The sequence below is a fragment of the Lutra lutra genome, chromosome 3 (genome assembly GCF_902655055.1).
Source record: "Lutra lutra chromosome 3, mLutLut1.2, whole genome shotgun sequence".
Classification (NCBI taxonomy): Eukaryota; Metazoa; Chordata; class Mammalia; order Carnivora; family Mustelidae; genus Lutra; species Lutra lutra.
In genome coordinates, this window is record NC_062280.1 from 2,614,365 (window position 1) to 2,632,316 (window position 17,952).

Consider the following 17,952-nt stretch of genomic DNA (forward strand, 5'->3'; position numbering starts at 1 on the left):
TTAATTCTGTTCATTGTAACCAGACTCAGATAAATCTGAGGAAATCTTTTGCCGTTATCCAGACACTCACAATCTCTGTGTGTTATGTCACCAGCGCTGGAGACACAAGTCTACTCTGGGATTTAAGTAGCCCAGAATCACCAGGAAATGTCCATATTCCGTGAAGGAACATGAGTCCTCAGGGATCACTGATACTCAGTAAGTTTAGTCTAGAACCTGAGAAGGCAGAATGGCTACCAACAAGCCACCTCGAGGAACCCGTCCATTTCTGCTGCTTAAATCCAGGCCAGGCTTGGCTCCTGGTGCCTCAGGCATTTTAGGTCTCATTCTGAGTCCATTTGTTACTATAGTACATTGAGGTCCAGTCCCACAAATGGTGTAAACCTACTTATCTTCCCTGACAAAAAGAGAAAAAAATGCCAAGAAAAACACCAAGAAGGCAGAAGCCAATATTAGTTTTAAGAAATGGTTGTGTCTAACAAGGCCCTTAACATAAAATTATATTAGTATTGTTCCCAGGGTCTGTATTTAATATAAAACAATGATTATTTTGAAATCTAAGACTTATATTTAAAGCATGCAACATGAAGACTTTGGTTAGAAAAGGAAAAGTTGGGAAGGACTTTTGCTGGAAATTTGAAAAAGCTCAATGTAGATCTTCATTTCATAATAGTTGTAAAAAATAGAAAATTGAATGAGTGTGAAAAATAAAAACCCATGTCTTTTCTCTATTTCCCCCCTCATATATCAGAATTAATACATTCCCCCCAAAGTATGCATTATTCCAAAATACAGGCCATTTGCAATTTTTATTTACAAATGAAATACATATCTTCTTATGTTGCTCATTATTGATTAAATGCACTTTGTTAAATTAAAATATTTTAATTTTGTTACACATACATTCATCCAGAGAAGAAAAGAAAGAACAGACATGGATGTTTCATCCCTCTTATGATTGCTTCTTTTTTCCTAGTTTGCCAAAGGAGGGAAACATCAAGGATGGAACTTAGCAAGATCAGACAGAGCAGCCGTCTTGAAATCAAACGGGAAAGAACAGGAGAACACGACGACACTGGTCCCAATATCACTAAGCTGCTGGCATATATCCATCACCACCTTCCCGATTCTGTGTCATGTGAAAAAATAAAAGCTTATCTTTTTAAGCCACTGTCAGAGTCTCTGTTGCTTAAAATTGAAAAACCTTTGTAATTGACAAAGAATCAATAAAAGTATTTTTCGGGTACACTACCAATGGAGGTCCAAAGATGGGAATTACATGAAGTAGAAAGGATGAGGAAAACTTGACTTTGTGATGGTCATGAAAGGTTGGGATACGGAAGTGGAGTACATTTCAGGTAGAAATTATGCTACCAGCAAAAACTCTGCAAAAACTTAAAAAATATTGTTTTTATTAAGTCATCTGTCCTCAAAGTCATTTTGCTTATAGTTTTATTTAAGGCTAATATTTAATTTATATATTTAATGCTATCAAGTATGAATACATTTTCAGTAATTCCTATGATACCATAATAATTGACTTTGCTATTTGGGGAAAAATTTCCCCCAAAGTATAAGTAATGAACATTTTGCAATTTCAAACTTCACACAAATTGTCTTTCAAAAGCTGTTTTAAGTAACTTATATTTATTACAGTTTATTTTTTTGTTTTTCTTTCTTCCCTGTTTTTTTGAACTATAGAAACAAAAATACTTTGATCCCATTTAATCATGATAAATTATTATTTACTAGTAAATGAAACAATTGGTAGCCAATGATTCATTGCAACCTTTATAAACTGATTATTACATATATTCTAAAAATAAATATGAATGAGCTCCTTGCATCTGCATATATATACGGGCGCCATAATTATAGAATTGTGGAGTCTTGAGGACAAAGCAGTAGGTGAGAGCTCTGATCCTAACCAGCCCAGGATGAAGCTGCTAAGTAAAAAATGAAACTTACTACAAAAAAAAAAAAAAAAAAAAAAAAAAAGAACCCTATCCCAGTGCAGGGGAATGCATTTTAACCAATTGTTTATTAGATCTGAATATTTTTGCCCAGCATGGGCAAGTTCATTAAAAGATGCTAACGAAAGCCAGGTATTCTTGTGAAAAATGAGAACTCTACAAATCTAATTTAAGGGTGAGGATGATTAATTTGGTTATTTATTTAAAGTGTAAGAACACTATAGATAATTGCTGTTATAGGGAAAGATTTATTTTTATTCTCTGAAACAATGTCCAAATAGATAATTTTGGAATTTCCCCAATTGTACATTGTCAGACTTCTGAAAGTTTGCTAATTCTGCAGTAAAAATAACCGTGAGTACTTTATGCCAATGTATTAAGACCAGAAAATCTGTTACTTGTCTCAGCTTTCCCAAACAAATTAAATAGTCCTGAGTTATTTTAGTAGGACTTAAATGCTAAGATGAATTATGTAGGAAAAATAAACTGATGCATAAAGACCTCTGTTATAACTATGTATTTTTAATGTTCTGAATAGTTCAAAACAAACATAAATTCCCTGTGCAGAGTAGTTACAAAATGATATGTGAAATTCTTTTTAATAGAACTCTCTCTCTAAAAGGGCACTTGCTGGAAAGATATTTAATTTTACTGTTAGGTAATGGGAATCTAAAACAAATTAAATGCGAAAATAGCTATGCATTTGATTTTGCCATTTTAAATTAGTATTTATTTTAAATGCTCAATTCATAGAACATATATAGATATTTATATAGGTATATATGTACACATACAAGTATATATAGGATGTATATAAGTATATACGCACATATATATATATATATATATGCATTTATGTATTGGTTTTATTGTCTCTTCATAGCTTTTTAGGAAGCTGATCTACTTATGGCTAAAACACACTAGTGTTTGGGATCTGCAAGCATTCATGACTCTCAATAGTATCCTGGGGTCAAAAACTAATTTATTTTACTTTTAAAAATAACTTTAAGCTTCTGAAGATTATCAGTATTATCCTGTATCTGTTACATATTGAATCCTATTCAGCAAACACGCAGGCAGCCAGGGTCTGTCCCATACAGACATGTCATTCTCAAACCTCCCTGACTCCCAAGCTTAACTGCCACCACATATGCACTATCTTTTTAAACAAGACCAAGGAATTACAGCTTGTTTTTTTTCCCAAAATTTCTTTGCAAACAGAAACAAATGGCCCATGTTCTGGAGTGAAGCTGGCAAACCTCTCGACATTTTAGCCAATGACAGAAGCAGTTTCTTCTGCCCAGGACAGAAGCCGCGGCTTTTCTGTGCACCCCTGGCTGACCGGTGTGGATGAGGTCAGGCAGAGCTAGCTGAGTGGGAGCTGAACCACCCAGGCACGCATGCACCCATGGACACACAGCTCCCTCTCTTTCCGGGCTTTAGGCGGCCGTGTGTTTTAGTGATCTGGTCCATGAGTCGAAACTGAGCTCAGTATAAAGGAAGGAGAACTTAATTCTTGAATGAAACTTTGGCACCTATAGAGTTTAGCCAAACATTTCTAAGCTTTTTCTGGTCAATCAGAATAATTACTTTTCTGTTTTCCGTCATACACTATAACTTCTTCTCTTTTTTTTTGGCATTTTCATCATTACTCCCTCTTTAGTGAAAAGTCCGTATTCTTAAGTCTGGTCTCCTTTTCTTTCTTTCTTTCTTTCTTTCTTTCTTTCTTTCTTTCTTCCTTCCTTTCTTCCTTTCTTCCTTTCTTCCACTTTATTTTTTAAGAGCGGTTTTAGGTTCACAGCAAAACTGAGCAGAAGATGCAGATTTTCCATATGCCCCCTGCCCCCACACGTGCACAGCCTCCCCCACTATCAGTATCCCCCACCAGAGTGGGACACGTGTTACAACTAATGAACCTACATTAATACATCATTATCATCCAAAGTCTACAGTTATATTAAGGTTCATTCTTGGTATTGTATAAAATATATAATGACATTTTAACCCTCATAACTATACAAGTTATTCCCCATTACAGAGGAAAATTTTTATAAATACAGATTTTAGGAACTAATTATTTTTTTTTAAGATTTTATTTATTTATTTGACAGACAGAGATCACAAGCAGGCAGAGAGGCAGGCAGAGAGAGAGGAGGAAGCAGGCTCCTTGCTGAGCAGAGAGCCCGATGTGGGACTCAACCCCAGGACCCTGAGATCATGACCTGAGCCAAAGGCAGTGGCTTAACCCACTGAGCCACCCAGGCGCCCCAAATTCTTAAAGTCAAGTTAACCATAATCAAGTTCCTTCAACTCCCGGCAGATTCACAAAAATTCACATATGTATTGCCAATAATCTGCTTTCAATGCCTCAACTTTTTTGACAGTTAACTGGCAAGCTTAGTATTTGAGGTTTTGTTTTGGTTTTGGTTAATTTTGCTTACATTTGCTTTTAAGCAATGGAATAAAAATGCCCAAATTGAAATAATATTTTACTAAATTATTTGTTTAATTGAACTGACAAATTCAATCATGACCATGTTATCAAGTACAATATAAAGTGCCCAGACTGAAAATTAAATTTTCTCAGAAATATGGAAATTCAGAGAATGTAACTATTTTCATGCATTGTCTACATACAGCAGAATAGGCATATCATCAGTTAACATACCCTCATCAGACAAGAATGTAGTACCATAGGACATACTTGAGTCACCCAAAACCATAGGGTGCTTCTGAAAGCTTTGAATACATGGAACTTTATAGAATAATATTTATGTTCCTAAATGATGTGTAAGAAGGTGTGGCTTTTGAGTGGCACACCGTAATTGTTATTTAGGTTTCTGAGCTCGTTCAGACGTCTACCATCTTCTACAAGGATCGGCAGAGAAGGTAGGCTGAGATTACGGTAGCCTGCCGCCTGGTCAGATGGTCTAATTTGGTCTTCAGAACTCCTCTTCCTTCTGCTTGACCCTTTGTAAGTGTATCCTCCAACATATGCCTTCCAAGTACACCCCATAAACTCCCCCCACTACTAACCAGACTCCCATCCTTCAGCTAAACCTGTTTCAGAAAATGATGGAAACAGAAACACTTTCATGTATAAAGAGCTGACAAAACTTCATTTGTTATCATTCCTGAGTTATTTAAATTTTAGTCAAACAACAAATAAACAAAGAATGAGTAGTTAATTTTCTCATGTCAAGACCTTGGTAAGTAAAGACAGTATTTTTGCAGGATGACAGGGAATGAGGCAGTGGGGGTGGGGGAGATCTTCAAAGCAAAAGGGATAGGAGAGAAATTTAGTAATCTCAAATTATTTTCAGAATTGCTGTAAATATTCATATATACTTTGGCCAGGTGAAACATTTCCACATAAACTGTGACTGCTAGTATTTGCTAATATGAAGTAGAACAGCAGTCCAGCTTACAGCTTGATAACTTAGGCCAAAATGATTGACAAGATTCATTTCATCTGAAGTCACCCGCAAGCTACTGTAATCTATAGAAAAATACTTGGTTGTCCCTGCCCCTGGGTGTTGGGCTGTCATCTCTCCCTCTATCCCTGCCTCACTCCACCAGCCTCGACACACATCATTCTTTGGCTCCTACACAAAAGAAAAGAATTCCATTTTCTCATCCCAGTATTAAGAGAATGAAAATAGTAATTTATAGCAATTTGTAGGAACACGATGTGAAAACAGGGCAGCAAAATAGGAGGATGATTGCCAGGAGAGTATTAAAGTGTCCCAATATGACGAGATTGTTTGCTAAATCCTTCCAGCACTCCATGAACTGCGCAAAGGAAAACTTCCAAAGTAACGTTGGCTAAAATTCCAGTTCCCGTCTCTCTGACGATGGACACAGAAGCAGTGTAAGATGCACCAGGCTTGACAACAGCTTTGCACCTAATGATAGACGTTCTCCTAGGGCTGCTTAAGGTCCATGTTTTCAACCATGAGCACGACAGGTTACTGGAATTTTAGGTTGTATTGTTTTACGTGGTTTTCTTTCTCTTTTTCTTCCTTCCTTTCTTCCTTCATTCCTTCCTCCCTTCCTCATCCCCTCCCTCCTTTTCTTTCTTTCTTTCTTTTTCTTTCTTTCCTTTGTCTTTCTCTCTTTTTCTTTCTTCCTTTTTTTCTCTTCCTTTCTTTCCTGAAAATATTTTCTATCACCTCAACCCAGTGGCTCTCCAGTGACCCATACTGTGATTGTGTTTCTCAGGAAATGCCACATAAACAGGGACAAGAGTTTCCTGAGATCCAAAGGACTTACGGGGGAGAGGACAGTTGCTATGACCAGGCAGGAAGTTTTAGTTGTTTTGGTTTTTTAAGGATTTATTTATTTATTTTGAGAAAGAACACAAGTGGGAAGGGCAGAGTTCCCTACTGAGCATGGACACAATGCGGGGCTTGGTCCCACAACCCTGAGATCATGACCAAGAGCTGGTCACAACTGATTGTGCCACCCAGGAAGCTTTAAAATTAACTATATTTGGGGGACTCTAAAGAGTTCTCTCTAAACCCAAGCCAGTTCATTTTCACGATGCAGGTTATCACAGATTAAAGGTTAGGAATTCATATGAATCACAGATGGGACAGATCTCCCTGATAAGGTAAACAAAGACATCTTTTTTCCTCTCAAGAGAGAGCTTTTAACTCACAACCTCATGGATCAAATTAAGAAAAATTCTAAATCTTAATAAGCTAGAATAAAGTGCTTTATATAGACTAACAGAAAAAACCAGCAAACAACAAAATAAACAAAAACAAAAAATTGGACTGTATAATACTTAGAAGGCAGCATAGGGCAGCAGAAAGAGCTACAGATAGGGAAGGGGAAAGGGGGTTCTAATCGCTAGTGACCCATGTGGCCTCAGATAAGTCACTTGACTCTCCATGACATTGTTTCCTCAATCTGTACAATAAGTGGGCCATGTTTGAGGATCATGGCCTTCTTACTGTTTTAGCACTTTGTGGCACTAAGACTAGAAAAATTGAACTAAACATTCTATGTGTGTTACATTTCTACTGCTATATAACAAATTATCACAAATGTAGTAACTTTAAACAACTCATATTTATTATCTCATAGTTTTCCCAGGTCAGGAGTTCTCCAAGGCTTTGCAAGGCTACAATCAAGGTGTTGACCAGCATTTTGTTCTTATCTTGAAACTTGGCTGGTGATCCACTTCCAATCTCACAAGGTTGTGAGCAGCATTAAGTGTCTGTGGTTGTAGGACTGAGGGCCCTGGCCTCTTGCTAGCTCTCACCTCAGCTCCTAGAAGTCACTCACAATTCTTTGCCGCATAACCCTCTCTATGGGCCATCTGATAACATAGCAGCTTGCTTCTTCTAAGCTAAAAGGGAGAAAGAAAGATCCTGGTAGTAAGATGGAGTCTTATATAATATAATCACAGATGTAACATTTCATTACCTTTGCCATATTCTATTGGCTAGAAGTTAGTCATAGGGCCCACCCATGCTCAAAGGGAGGGAATCACACAACAGCATGACACCAGGAGGCCGTGGGTAATGGGGACCACTTTAAAGTTTGTCTGTCACATTTTCATATTTTTTCCTTCACTCAATTCTTCAGCAGACACTGTCAGCTAACAGTTAAAATATACTCCAAGTTTGCCACTTTTCAAAACCTCCATTTCCACCCCCAACTTCCCTAGTCTGCTCTTATTTTCTCTCCTTTATACTATTGCAACAATCTCTTAACTTGTCTCTCTTTGTCTCCTCTTGCCCTTTTAGCTTACCACCTTACCCACATGACCTGGCTCCTGACCTCTTCTGCGATCTCATTTTCTATTCCTCTTCCCCTTTTATCATTCCACTTCTGCTACCACCAAGCCCATTCCTACCTCAGGACCTTTGTAAATATTCTTTCTTCTGATAGAAATCTTCTTCCCTTAGATCTTTACCTGTTGGTTCTGTCTCCTCATCCATTCCCTGCTCAAATGCCACTTCTTCAGAGACCTTCTCTAATGACCTAATTTAGCTAACCCCTGCCCTATTACAGGCATCCCCTGTCTTATTACCCTGCTTTATTTTTTACACAACTTATGATGAACAAAATGTGTGTTTTAGTCTAGTGTCCTCCACTAGAATGTAATGTTACAAGGGCAGATCACTGTCTATCGATGTCATAAATAATATATATATATATATATATATATATATATATATAAAATATAAAACATGATGTCATAAATATAAAATAAAGAGAAATGCAAAAACCAATGAAACAAGATGAAACCAGAGAGGGAGACAAACCACGAAAGACTCTTAATCTCAGGAAACAAACTGAGGACTGCTGGAGTGGAGAGGGATGGGAGGGATGGGGTGGCTGAGTGATGGACATTGGGGAGGGTATGTGCTACGGTGAGCCCTGTGAATTTTATAAGACTGATGAATCACAGACCTGTACCTCTGGAAAAAACAATACATTATGTGTTAATAAAATAAAAAAACAAAAATAAATAAATTTTTAAAAAAGAAACTGGGAGGAAAAATGGAAAAAAACAAACTTAAAATTTTTAAATTGAATAAAATTGGCTATCTGATAATTTTAATATATTGTCCTTAATTCTTACAATTGCCATGGATGAATGATAGCTTTATCAATAATTGCTACCTATTCATGCGCAGGTTTTTGGAGACCACTATCTTATTCGATCAACTCAATACCAATTGTTTCCACTGAAGGAGCCTTTACTCTGAGTCTAAATATGTGGTGAGTGCTTGGGGCACAGATATTTTGAGCAACAGATTTAAAAAGAACTCATATGTCTTCCTTCAAGATATACAGAAGACAACGATTCAGGAATTAGGAGGAAACACCTCTTCTTTATTAGAAACTCCCCCAAATCAGCCATTTCCATCTTTGAGATGCACTGGAGGTAGCATAATATGGTGAAAAGAACATTGGTCCAGAAGCTAAGAAACTGAAATTCTAGACCTAATTCTGTTATAAGCACAGTAATTTAAATCATCATTTATTGCTTTGGGCCTCACTTTTCTCACCTATAAAATGACAGAGTTCAACTAGATGACTTCTAAAATTCTATTAAAATTTTTGAAGTCTATGGGTTCCATCAATCTATAAAATTCTATAAAAGGGTAAATATTGAGTTGTGCTATTCAGAAGAAGCCTGATCAACTGATTACAGCACCCATAGAAAAAAAGGGAAATTACCAAGAACAGTAACAGCAAGAATGGTTCATCCTATTCCTTTGAAATTATGTTCACTGTCTTTCCATTAACAGTCTTGACTATTATGGTGTTGACATTTGTCTTTCAGACTAATCATATATGTTATCACCCACATAATAAACACCTGGGCCAAAGGAAGAGAAGTTGTTTCAGTTATCATATCATATTCTAAAAGCTCCTTATACTACAGCTACCTGGTTTGGAATTCTGACAGTAGAGGGGAAAACGTTCTTTTACACATTCCACAAACTAATTTGTTAAGACAGAAAACATATTTACCAATATAAGCTAATGAACTTGGATAATGTGACAGGCTGCTTAGAAGTCTTGAAGAATTTGCTAATTTTCTAGTAGTGACATGTCATTTGTACACCTAGCACTTCAGAGTAATTCCATATGCCATGTTATTTTTGCTCTTATTTATAAAATGTTACTGTTTGAGGTCATTTGTAGTCTGTATTAAAACATTGCATGATATTTTAACTAAAGTAATAATAGAAAGTTAATTAAAATTATTTAATACTAAAGTAATCACTGTTTTATTTTTATGGGTTCCCTGGTATCCATGTGAATTAAAGAAATGTTGTCCTAAAAAAATTATCCTTCAATTTGCTATGCTTAAGACACTTGAAGTTGGAACGATCATAAAAACAACCAGGGGTAGTTAATCAAACATAAAACTATTATATCTGGCCTTCTACTTGATGATAGTACTGTAGTTTGACATAAATAATAAATATTATAAAAACACACAGGAGGGAGAGAGGCTGGGAAGATGGCAGAGTAGGAGGACCCTAACCTTACCTTGTCCCCGGATGCAATCAGATAACACTCACACTTGTATAAATAACCCAGAAAACAACAGAAAGACTGACAAAACAAACTCCACAACTAAAAGTAAAGAAGAGGCCACATCTAAGAGGGTAGGAAGGGCAGAGACATAGTGGGGAGCCCTGGGCCATCTGTAGTTGGGTGGGGGCTAGGGGTACCAAGAAGGATGAGAAACAGATTATCACACCAGGGAGCTTACAGGGGGAAGTGAAATCCCCACAATGTTTGGATTTCAAATCAAGAAAATCCAAATTTCATGAGTTCTCACACCCAACAGGACTTAAAGCCTGGAAATTTATTTATTTATTGAGAGAGCATGATGCACAAGCAGGGGTGGGTGGTAGAGGGAGATGGAGAGAGAGAATCTCAAGCAGGCTCTATGCTCAGCATAAAACCTGATATGGAGCTCGATCTCATGACCCGAGTCATGACCGATCTCAGGACTTCAGTTCATGACCTGAGCTGAAACCAAGAGTCAGATGCTGAACGAACTGAGCCATTCAAAGCCTGAGTAATGTAATCAAGGAGAAAAAAAATATGCAAAATGAGAACAGACTTAGGGAACTCAGTGACTCCGTCAAGTGTAATACCATTTGCATTACAGGGATCCCAGAAGAAGAACAGAATAAAAAGGGGCAGCTATTATTTCTTCAAACTTCCTTAATCTGGGGAAGCAAACAGATATCCAGATCTGGGAGGCACAGAAATCCCCCACCAAAATCAACCCAAGGAGGTCCACACCAAGACGCATGGTAGTTAAAATGGCAAAAGGGAGTGATAAAGAAAAAATTTTGAGGCAGCAAGACAAAAGAAGACAGTTACATACAAAGAAAACCCCATAGGGCTGTCAGCGGATTTTTCAACACAAACTTTGAAGGCCAGAAAGGAGTGGCATGATATATTCAAAGTGCTAAAAAGGGAAAAAATCTGCAGCCAAGAATATTCTAGCCAACAAGGCTAACATTCAGAACAGAAGGAGAGATGAAAAGTTCCTCAGATAAACAAAAGCTAGAGTTTATGACCACTAAACTAGCCCTACAGGAAATGTTAAAGGGAACCCTTTGAATAGAAAGTAAAGACCATAAGTAAAAGTATGAAAAGTAAGAAATACAAAACAGTAAAAATAAGTATATCAGTAAAACCACTCCAGGGATTCACAAAATAAAAGGGTGTAAAATATGACACCAAACACTTAAAACATGGTTGGGGGGTAGTAAAGAATGAGTTCAAACTTAAGCAACCATCAACTTAATCTAGACTGCTCTATATAGAAGATGTTATATACGGAACAAATGATAACCACATATCAAAGACCAGTAAGAGATATGGAAAGAATAAAGAGAAAGAAACCCAAGTATATTTCTAAAGAAAGCAAGCAAACCACAAAAGAGAGCAAGAGAAGAAAGGATCAAAGAAAAACTACAAAAACAACCACAAAACAAATAACAAAATTACTATAAAAATATATCAATAATTATTTTGAATGTAAATAAATTAAATGCTCCAACCTAAAGACATTGGGTGATAGAGTAGATAAAAAACAAAGATCCACTATATGCTGCCTATAAAAGACTCATTTCAGACTTAAAGACACCTGTGGATTCAAAGTGAGGGGATGGAGAAACATTTATCATGGAAATGGATGTCAGATGAAAGCCAGGGTAGCGGTACTTACATTAGACAAAATAGACTTTAAAACAAAGACTGTAAAAAGAGACAAAGAATGACACTATATAATCATAAAGGGGATAATCCAACAAGAAGATATAAAATTACAAATATTTATGCACCCAACACAGGAGCTCCCAAATACATAAAATTGTTAATAACAAACATAAAGGAACTAATCAATAGTTATACAATAATAGTAGTAAATACCCCATTTACATCAATAGACAGATTATCCAAACAGAAAACCAACAAGCAAACAGTGGCTTTGAGTGACACACTGGACCAGATGGATTTAACAAATATACAGATATCTATATAATTAACAGAACATTCCATTTTAAACCAGCAGAATACACATTTTTCAAGTGCACATGGAATATTCTCCAGAGTCGATCACATATTAGGTCACAAAACAAGTCTCAACAAATTCAAAAAGATTAAAGTCATTCCAGGCATTTTTTTCTAATCATGATGTTATGAAACTACAAAATAACCACAAGAAAAAATCTGGAGAGGGAAAACATACATGAAGAATAAATACCATGCTATCACACTACAAATGAATCAACCAAGAAATCAAAGATGAAATTTTAAAATTCATGGAGACAAATGAAAATGAATATGCAACAATCCAAAAATCCTTGGAATGTAGCAAAAGCTGTTCTAAGAGGGAAGTTTATAGCAATACAGGCCTACCTCAAGAAGCAAACAAACAAACAAACAAAAAACCATAAAAAAAACAAAACAAAACAAAAAAACCTCAAATAAACAACCTAACCTAACACCTAAAGGAGCTGAAAAACAAGAACAAACAAAAACCAAACCAGCAGAAGGAAAAAAATAATAAAGATTAGACCAGAAATCAATAATATAAAAAACTAATAAAACAATAGAACAGAGTGATGAAGGGGTGCCTGGGTGGCTCAGTTATTAAGCCTCTGCATTTGGCTCAAGTCATGATCCCAGGGCTCTGGGATCAAGCCTGGCATAGGACTCCCTGCTCAGTGGGAAGCCGCTTCTCCCTCTCCCACTCCCTGCTTCCATTCCCTCTCTCTCTCTCTCTCTCTCTCTGTCAAATAAATAAATAAAATCTTCTTAAAAAGAACAGATTGATGAAACCAGAAGCTGGTTCTTTGCAAAAAATCAGCAAAATTGATAAACTTCTAGCCAGACTCGTGAAAAAAAAAAAAAAAAGAGAGAGAGAGGGGGGATTCAAATAAACAAAATCAGAAACGAAAAAGCAGATATAACAATTGACACTACAGAAATACAAAGGCATGTCAGAGAATAATTATATGCCAACAAATTAGACAATCTAGAAAAAATGGATAAATTCCTATAACATATAATGGATAAATTCCTATAACATATAACATATAACATAAAAATGGATAAATTCCTATAACGTATAACTACAACCAACTAAAACTAAAGCAAGAAGAAATAGAAAACTTCAACAGATCAATTACTAGCAATAAAATTGAATCAATAATCAACAACTACAAACAAACAAAAGGTCCAGGACCAGATAGCATCACAAGTGAATTCCACCAAACATTTAAAGAAGAGTTAATACCTATCCTTCTCAAACTTTTCCCAAAAATAGAAGAGGAAGGAAAACCTCCAAATTCATTCTATGAGGCCAAATTCTATGATACAAAACCCAGACAAAAATACCACAAAAGAAAGGGAACTACAGGCCAATATTTCTAATGAACATAGATGCAAAAATTCTCAACAAATACCAGCAAATTGAATCCAACAATCTCTTAAAAAAATTATTCACCACAAAGAAGTGGGATTTATTCCTGGAATGCAAGGGATGTTTAATACTCACAAATCAATCAAATACATTACATCAAAAAGAGAAAGGATAAAAACCATATGATCATTTCAATAGATGTAGAAAAAATATTTGAAAGGGCATCATCCATTCCTGATAAAAAACCTCAACAAAGTAGGTTTACAGGAACCATACATCAACACAATGAAGGCCATATATGAAAAACCCACCACTAATATCATATTCAATGGTGAAAAAGTGAGAGCTTTCCCCTAAAGTCAGGAACAAGACAAGGATGTCCACTCTCACCACTTCTGTTTATTAAATTTTTTAAAGATCTTATTTATTCATTTGTCAGAGAGAGAGAGAGAGAGTGCGCAAGCTGGGGGAGTGGAAGGCTGAGGAAGAAGCAGGATCCCTACCAAGCAAGGAGCCTGGTGTGGGACTCCAGCCCAGACACTGGGATATGACCTGAGTTGAAGGTAGACACTCAGCTGATGGAGCCACCCAGGCATCCCTTACTCTCACCACTTTTATTCAACATAGTACTGGAAGTCATAACCACAGCAGTCAGACAATAAAAAGGTATAAAAGGCATCCAAATTGGTAAAGAAGAAGGAAAACTTTCACTATTTGTAGATGACATGACACTCTATATAGAAAACCCTAAAGACTACACCAAAAATATTACTAGAACTGATACATGAATTCTTTCAAGTCGCAGGATATAAAATCAATGTACAGAAATCCATTGTATTTCTATACACTAATAATGAAGCAGCAGAAAGAGAAATTAAGAAAACAATACCATTTACAATTACACCAAAAATAGTAAAATACCTAGGAATAAACTTAACCAAGGAGATGAAAGAACTATAGTCTGAAAACTATAAAACATTGATGAAAGAAATTGAAGCTGACACAAAGAAATGGAAGAACATCCCATGTTCATGAATTAGAAGAATAAATATTTCTAAATTGTCTATCCTATCCAAGTGATCTATAATTTTAATGCAATCTCTATCAAAACACTAGCATTTTTCAAGTGCTAAAACAAACAATCCTAAAATTTGTATGGAACCACAAAAGACCCCAAAAAGCCAAAGCAATATTGAAAAAGAAAAGCATGGGCGCCTGGGTGGCTCAGTGGGTTAAGCCGCTGCCTTCGGCTCAGGTCATGATCCCAGGTCCTGGGTTCGAGCCCCACATCGGGCTTTCTGCTCGGCGGGGAGCCTGCTTCCTCCTCTCTCTCTGCTTGCCTCTCTGCCTACTTGTGATTTCTCTCTGTCAAATAAATAAGTAAAATCTTTGAAAAAAAAAAAAGTTTAATAAAAAAAAAAAAGAAAAGAAAAAGAAAAGCAAACCTGGAGGCATCACAATTCTGGACTTCAAGTTGTATTACAAAGTTGTGGTAATAAAGACAGTGTGGTACTGGCACAAAACAGACACATTGATCAATCGAACAGAACAGAAAATCCAGAAAGGGGCCAACAACTTTTAGGTCAATTAATCTTCTAAAAAGGAGTCAAGAATATGCAAAGGGAAAAAGATAGTCTGTTCAACAGATGGTGTTGGGAAAACTGGACATCTAGAAGCAAAAGAATGGAACCAGATCACTTCATTTCACCACACACAAAAATAAACTTAAAATGTATTAAGAACCACATGTGAGACTTGAAACCATAAAAATCCTTGAAGAGAGCACAGGCAGTAATTTCTCTGACATTGGCCATGGCAACATCTTTATAGATATGTTTCCTGAGGCAAGGGAAGCAAAAAAATAAACTATTGGGACTGCATCAAAATGAAAAGCTTTGGGATACAATCAACCAAACTAAAAGACAACCTACTGAATAGAAGATATTTACAAATGACATATCTGATGAAGGGTTAGTATCCATAATACATAAAGAACATATACAACTTGACACCTGAAAAACAAATAATCCAATTACAAAATGGGCAAAAGACATGAGTAGACATTCTCCAAAAAAGACATCCAGATGGCCAACAGACACATAAAAAGATGCTCAACACTGCTCATCATCAGGAAAATACAAATCAAAACTACGAGATAACACCTCACACCTGTCAGAATGGCTAGAATCAAAAACATAAGAAACAAGAGGTGTTCACAAGGATATGGAGAAAGGGGAACTCTTTTGCCCTTTTGATGGGAATGCAAACTGGTGGAGACACTCTGGAAATGGTAGGGAGGTTCCTCAAAACTTAAAAATAGAACTACCCTATGACCCAGCAATTACACTATGAGGCATTCACCCAAAGAATACAAAAATACTAATTCAAAGGATACATGCATCCAACGTTTATAGCAGCATTGTCTATAATAGCCAAATAATAGAAACAGCTTATGTGTCTACCAAACTGATGAATGGATAAGAAGATATGGCATATATATACAATGGGATATTACTCAGCCATAAAAAAGAAAGAAATCATGGCACCTGGGTATAGGTTAAGTGTCTGATTCCTGATCTCAGATCAGATCTTGATCTCCGGGTCATGAGTTCAAGTCCCATGTTGGGCTCCAAGCTGGGTGTTTAGCCAACTTAACAAAATTTTAAAAAAAAAGAAAGAAAGAAAGAAGAAAAAGAAATTTTGCCATTTGCAACAACATGGATGGAGCTAGAGAGTATTATGCTGAGCGAAATAAGTCAGTCAGAGAAAGACAAATACCATATGATTTCACTTATATCTGGAATTTAGGAAACAAAACAAACGCAGTGGTGGTGGGTATGGGGAAAGAAAGAAGAGTCGAACAAAGAAACACACTCTTATTTATAGAGAACAAACTGATGGTTACCAGAGGGAAGGTGGGTGGGTAATGGGGGGAAAAAGTTATGGGGATTAAAGAGGACACTTACCACGTGAGCAGCGAGCAACTATAGAGTTGGTGAATCACTGTACTGTATACCTCAATCTAATATAAAACTGTATGACAACATGCTGGGACTGAAATTAAAAACATTAAAACACACATACAGAGGAAATAACAAAGACTGACAAAATCCGGCAGACAATGCAGAAACAATGCTTATTGAAAAAATAGAATAAACTTGCTTTGTTTGTTTGTTTTCTTTTTTGTTTTCATTTCATTTTTTAATTTAAATTCTACTTAATTAACATATAGTGTAACTTGGCATCACGAGTAGAATTTAATGATTCATCACTTACATACAACACCCAGGGCTCAACACAACAAGTACCCTCCTTAATACCCATCACACGTTTAGTCCATCCCCCGCCCACTTCCCCTCCAGCAACCCTCAGTTTATTCTCTCTTAATAGTTCTCTGTTAATAGTCTCTTATGGTTTGCCAGCTTTAAGCCTGGAAAACAATTCTAAGAAAATAAACAGGAAGCCAATAATTTTATTTCTCCATCTCCAAATATTTCATTACTGTTTCATTGAGGTTACTAAATCATTCAAAAGGACTGGCTTCCTCTGCTTTTGCCCTTATTTTGTAAGGTTGAAAAATGTGTATAGACCATCCTGTGAGGACTGATGTTAAAGATTAGAGGACCACATTCCCCTGGAAACTGCCTCAATCTGGCAATCACATGCTAATGAGTAACTAGAACAAAGTAGGGACATAGGAGGTCTCAAAGGAAAAAGCAAGAAAAATTACACATAGAATAGTTTCCCAGGTAATTCAGACAAAAGAGAAAGAAAGAGAAGGGGATGGATGTTGGGGAAGAGTAAACATGAACCAACCAGGCTGGAAAGACTTGTGCTGGTGGTGAGAAGTGATGTGGGACAGAGGCATGTTCCATCTGTGTCAGGTGAGTAGATGCGAGCTTCCATCTTCCTTCATTCTGCATATGCATTCACAGATTTGTAACTGAAAATGTAAGAGAGGCTGTTTTCCAGAGCATCATTTAGGATCACAGTTCGTTCATCACATGGAATGATTGTAGAACACTCTTAAGGCTGAGATTGCATATCCTCATCAAATTAACATGTCCCAACTCCCTCCACAGGGCACTGAGCCCTGTTTTTACAGGAACAATGCTGAAGCTGGGGATGGCATTGGGACCCCTCTGTGAGGATGTGGTTAATCTCAGGAATTCACTGTGATCACGTGCCCCAGGGTATCTGGATGCTAATATTACTTTGAAAGCTCTCAAACTTGCTACTTTAAACCCCCGATCATTTTCTGCCTTCTAAGTAGAAGACCTAGAACTTGTTTCTAGCCAAAAGGAACCGCTCCCAAGAGTTATTACTTACATAGCTACATGGTAATAGGAGGAAATGTCCTTCATCTTTCTCTAGGGTCTAGAGTCCAAGGCACGGAGATGCCAAGGGGTGAGGGTGAGCAGACCCTGCTCTGAGAAACCGGAGACCAAATCATTTAACCGATCTTTGGGTTCATGTTCATGCCAGTGAACTCAAAGTTTCCTTGTGTTTCTGAGAAGAGCTGAGAGGAGCAACAGCAGTGTTGCTGGGCACAGAACC

The 17,952-nt window shown here is 36.7% G+C and overlaps 1 long non-coding RNA gene across 1 annotated transcript in view; it reads right to left on the reverse strand.

Annotated features, from left to right (window-relative positions):
- The window catches only part of LOC125094903 (uncharacterized), a 41,198-nt gene that overhangs the window by 1,075 nt on the left and 22,171 nt on the right, over positions 1–17,952 (reverse strand). Inside the window, exon 2 of the long non-coding RNA XR_007125736.1 lies at positions 1,253–1,385. This is a non-coding gene — a long non-coding RNA (uncharacterized LOC125094903). The remainder of the gene's footprint in view (positions 1–1,252; positions 1,386–17,952) is intronic.